The 6,000-nt window shown below is 44.2% G+C and overlaps 1 protein-coding gene across 1 annotated transcript in view; it reads right to left on the reverse strand.

Moving 5' to 3' along the window:
• Positions 1–6,000, reverse strand: part of LOC139753711 (neurotrimin-like) — a 518,149-nt gene that overhangs the window by 203,120 nt on the left and 309,029 nt on the right. The window lies entirely within an intron of this gene.

Here is a 6,000-nt window from a genome sequence, read left to right on the forward strand (position 1 = left end):
GGACCATTATCACTCTTGCGATCCGGTCCATTTGTTGCTATAAGCGAGTTGATATGGGGCACGCAAAGGCCAACGCGTCAAAGTTGGGTGAGTCTAGAGGTGGCGGCCCCCTTTCAAACTCTTGGAAATACCATTCAGCGTCTCATCGAAACCTGACGACAATGGCGTTCAGCCTAGGCCCGCCCCCACCTCCACGACGTTATGGTTTCAAAACCTCCATTATCGGGTTTAAGACTCATAGAAGAGGATTCAAGGGACGATTCCCCAATCATTGGTAATGCAGTACTTATAACAGTTTAGGTCTTATCGTAAGAGCATGATTACAGCCCTCCATCTTGTAATGTTTAATAAGGGATAATTTAACGGCAGTGGCTAGTCGTATATTGCATTAATGGCTACAGTTTCAGGAACATTGTTGGGATTCTCAACCATCGAGCAGCTACCGGTGCACAAGCAATTACAGACCCTTATGGTCATTAGTTGGAGAGCATTGTCTGCAACTCGCTACCTTAACTGCCGAGGGATCCGTGTAGCGTCGTCCACTCCAATGCCTTTTGACGAGTCTTCCTGTCTGTTGTTCCTGATCGAGCGGGATGGGCTGGACGTATTCCTCAACGGATGTCTCTGAACAAGAGGTTCATAAACTCCATGACGTAACATAAGATTTACAGGCCGGCTAGCCTTGGGGGAATGGTGGCGGCAGTCATTCATATGTCAAATGTGGCCCAAACTCTGTCCGCTGAACATGTGACATTTTAGAGTTTGTCACGTTGAAAGGTTATCAAGCCGCCTGTCTCGCTGATAATATCATTTGCATGGCATTTTGCTTGTCCACATACGACGATCCGTCGTTGATTCATAACACCTGATAGATATATTCCAGCATACGAATTCGATCGATATATTCTTACGTATTATATCTTTAAACAGGTCCCAAGAAGAGAGAAATTCAGAACTATTTCTTCTCTATATAAAGAGACTTCTTGTAGATGTTGAGTTCTTATCAATCACATTGATAACTATCGTTTCTCTTAATTGGTGTTTCATTGGACTTTCCTGACAAATTCACACACCTGCGATAGTTTCGCAGCTGTAAGTGTTTGTATGTATTGGCAATACATCTGTCGTTCTCACGCATCTGTATGAATGACAGGTCTGCGGTGATTACACGCCAGTGCTGGTAACACACCTGGGACAGCTACACAGCTGTATCAGTGACACACCTGAAGCAATGAAACACCTGTAGAAGCACACATTTGTAAAACCAACAGACCTGCAGTAGTGACACGCGTGCATATAATACATCTACAGCAACGTCACATGTAGAGGGCAAATGTCTCATGCCACAGGTGGAGGAGAAACACACCTGTAGTGGCAGACCCACACAAGCTATATACCTGTCACACTGACAACACCAGCTACACACCTGGAACTGTAACAAAAATAAAGGTGAAGCCTCATTATATCATATCCTGTAAGTCTAGAGGGGGCTGGCCACTGTACCTTCTGTATTCCAGAGGTAAAGGCGCATCCTAAAGTTGGTTGTTGTTACGTTAGCCAGACATAAGCCAGAGACAGAATCCCTCGTCGTATGACGTCCTGTTCTCTGACGATTCTCCAGCGGCTGAGGTCCAACATTTCCTGATTTTCCAGCCAGGAATATTCACGTCTGTGGCTGTGTACCGTGTGTAATTTGCTGGTTTCGTAATGTCTGCTGTGGGAATATCTGATATACGTATAACCTAAGAAGAATATTTCTATTTCTTCATCCTGTGTCTAATGAATACCTCTTTCTACAACTGATGCTTTTGGAAAGGTATAAACAAAGATATCGCTTACTAAGACACGTTAAGTTAATCCTAGAAGTCTCCTGAGTCATGAGGTGGATGCAGCCAGTGCTCTTAAATGCATGGGTCCAGAGTTAGTATGTGTGTATCTTCACATGCTTTCCAGCCCTTATTTCCGACGTGAGTTCGACAATCGTTTCGGATATTACTGAGTATTTTGTCTTTCTACTTGATTGTGTGCAGTGTTGTTCCTCTTGTTAACAGGTGTCGTCCGCTGGTGCTGGCGTGTGTGTGTGTGTGTGTGTGTGTGTGTGTGTGTGTGTGCTGTGTGTGTGTGTGTGTAGCGATGAACGTTTTCTCTTTTCTGTACAATGCAATGCGTGTGTGTCTCCGATCTTGTCTTTAGTGTGTCTGTGCTGCTGTGTGGTGGAGTCTGATACCAGTGATATCATGGATTCCCTGAACCTTTACTACGTCCTTTCGAAAAGCAGATGAACAGATGTACGTCATCACGTGACTATCCTGCTCGTCCGATTGTGTATCATAAGTGACATGTGCGCTGGGTGCGTTCTACCGTGTACGTATAGCTCGTCTGAACCTCAGCGTCTGATTGTTCAGCGACTATCGCTAGTGCAGAGAACTGTTGTTGTCGTCGGGTGAATTGAAACGTCAGAGATAACAAACGTCATTAGTAACTTCACAATACCGTTGGGTGTCTCCATAAACCGAAGGAGGAGGAGGAGGATGAGAGCCCACGAGACATTCACAACACCTTCGAAGTCCACACCTCAGCCAACGAACCCCCTTCCCATGCTCAACCCTTCATCATCGAACACTCGCAGTTCTTACTTGAGAAAGATACGGAATCGCATCAAGCTCTGGCCTTCGACTGGGGACACACCAGTCATTCCAACACATAGAGAGACGCTGCGGCGTGTGCCGCTCCACACACACACACACACACACACACACACACACACACACACACACTGTTATCTGGCATGACGCGTTCACCCTCACCAAGCCTTGAATATACGACGTTCACAGACAGGAACGCATTCCTCATTAAACAAGTAAGCGAAGCACGACAACAGATAACATTGAGGAACTCAGAACACACACACACACACACAAACACACACACACACACACACACACACACACCTGGGAATGGACACGGGTGCTGTTTAATCTGAACTGAACAAGCTCCGCCGATCACACTTTCCCATGTCACATGGGTTGAACAGCTTCCACTGGTTATTCCCCTTCTCATACCATCTCTGATGTCTCATATTCCTGTTCCTGCTCGGGTTATAAGGAATCTGAACCCCTACAACCCCTACTTCGTAGTCGCTATGTTCTTATGGTCTTATGATCCTGACGACCGATGGGCCCTATCAGGAGGAGGTGGAGGAGGAGGAGGAGGAGGAGGAGGAGGAGGAGGAGGAGGAGGAGGAGGAGAAGGAGGAGGAGGAGGAGGAGGAGGACCGCCCTGAGTGTTGCCTAAACTCAAATGGTTCGAGTGTTGACATGAGTTAGATGATATCGGGAAGAAGCCTTCTCTCTCTCTCTCTCTCTCTCTCTCTCTCTCTCTCTCTCTCTCTCTCTCTCTCTCTCTCTCTCTCAGACACACCTCTCAAAAAACAAAAACAACAACAACACCAAAACCACAACCGGGAGGCGGGACACAACAACATGGTCCAGGTGCTCCAGTGACGCTGGGGTTCCGCCATTTGCCTCACCTGAGCTGAAGTTATTGTCACACATGAGCCTTGGCCGGACGTAATGGCCGACTCCCTCGAGGTGTGGTTATTGATGAGACGGTAGGCAGGCCTCTCCTACGGCTCATGGTGTTGATAAGCCTTTGAAGGTGTATTACGGTGTGACATGCTTACTCAGGAAAGAGAGAGAGAGGAAAGAAGGTCTATATACTCACTTATCGTGTTTCATTTTCCCCGTGGACTCATAGGAATCCATCTATCTATCTATCTATTCTATCTATCTATCTATCTATCTATCTATCTATCTATCTATATATATATATATATATATATATATATATATATATATATATATATATATATATATATACACGTTTCTAAACAATAAACTATGTTCCGATACGAACCCATATCTTCCTCACCCATTCCTTCCTAGAAAGAAAACAATTGTCGTAATTGGATCTGAGACATAAATAGAATTAATGATAGCTGATACGATTTATGGTAATTATCCTCAAGTGAATTAATGTCCTTTGATTTTTTTTTGGGGGGGGGATATGGGTTAATTTCTACATACATAAAAAAAACGTGATAATTTGCTCCCTTTTTCGAATGTACGTCATTATGTATCATGCTGTGAGGCTCTTTAGAGTTTAATTATCAATAATTACTTTCGAATCCTGCGTCAGAGAGGAGTGGGGAGTAAAGCTCATTCTGGCTCCACTTTTGAGTGATTCCAGTGATGAATCTAATTAGCATCTAATATCAGAATGATATTTTCGACAGCGTATAAAGGGCCATAGCCTTGAAGCTGTCGGGTGTCCGTGATAAATTAGACTTTTGACGAGTATGTTGCCAAGCACGTCTCTGCTCTGTCAATATATATATATATATATATATATATATATATATATATATATATATATATATATATATATGACGACTAATTCTATAGTTAAAATCACATCTCTATGCTATTACATTTTGGATTCATATATCCTCCTCTCTGTCTTTAGCTTTCCTATTCGTCCATCTGTTGACCCACATTCCCTTTTGACCTCTTGCTTTCACTGACAGCTGTGGGTCCTCTCTCTCTCTCTCTCTCTCTCTCTCTCTCTCTCTCTCTCTCTCTCTCTCTCTCTCTCTCTCTCCACCCCCCATCCTCGACCATGTGTCATCACAGTGCAGCTCTTTTACTTTCTGTGTCATGCATGTCTGTGTGGTGGTATACCACTCGCCCGCCCCTCCTCGAGAAATGTCTGTGCCTTGGTCCGCATCTCCTGTTGCCTGTCAGCCGCGGTTTGTGGCGCTTCTCGATAGCTTTGTTTACCCTAGACGCGGGTACCAGCAGCTGTTGGACTTCCGAACGGACGTGAGTTTCAACCAGTGTCCAAGAGAGGATCCCACTTAAGACCAGAATGCGTTCGAAATAGAATCCCAGTTATGTTCGAATACGTTCAAGGTGAGAGTCAACGATGGAACATATGTTCTTCATACAATCTTCTGTCTGAATATCAAAGTTGGTGAATACTATTCAACACCTCGTCTGTCCACTGGCATTTTTTTTCCTCCGTAAACTTACGTGTCTGAACTAACCTTGAATTCAGGAGTCTGCCACTAAGAAAAGACTCCTGTCCCTACAAAGAGACTGGCGGTATATCCCACAGGGTAATGGCCATGTCCTTCTTTCTTCAGGCCAGCCTCAAATGCTTTCAGGATCCTAAATATTGTTAAATGTCATTGAACTGAATCTGACGTTGTTGTTTGTACATCTGAGGACGCTGGTTCTACCGAACTGCTCACGAGACTTGGTGTGGTTGGTACTAGTTGAAGCTAGTGGAAGTCTTGTTACTAGCAAATGTCACACTGTCCTTGTCAGCACATCCAGTGCTCCATTTTTAAGTCTTCTTTCAAGGGTGAATAACGTGAGTGAGGTGTACGAGTTATAGCCTTCTTAATTCCCCACATTTAAGTAAGGTCTACTCGATAATCACATTAGATTTGTGTGAATCAAACTTATAAAGCTTTCTCGACCACACATATCCAAGGTATAAAACGTATGACGACGTTATCGTTGAAAAGCCCAGCTCTTGCTGTAGCCTATCTGCTTCCTGTTTGATGTCAATTCTTTTCTAGAATTTGATCATATAAAAACTTTATTTTGAGCCAAACACTTCAAGATAACTGTCTGTAGTCTCCCTGTTCACGACGAACTTTAATCCCACTTCTTGTACAGAATAACCAAATGCACTCGTGTGCTGTCGACCCAACACTACATTCCTCCACATCCTTCAATTCTGCTCCCTCTTCTCTCACTCGATCTGCATCTCGTCTCGACGCAACTTCCTCCATAAACTCAGACTTGGACAGGATATCTCAGTGGGGCAGACGAAAGTTTAGCTTAATGCCTCCAAGACCCAGTTTCTGCCCATCTCTCTGTAGAAAATTCCTCAACTTCCTCTCTCCTTTGACGGCTCTGTAATTCCAACTCT

Source organism: Panulirus ornatus, chromosome 15 (genome assembly GCF_036320965.1).
Source record: "Panulirus ornatus isolate Po-2019 chromosome 15, ASM3632096v1, whole genome shotgun sequence".
In the NCBI taxonomy this organism is placed as follows: Eukaryota; Metazoa; Arthropoda; class Malacostraca; order Decapoda; family Palinuridae; genus Panulirus; species Panulirus ornatus.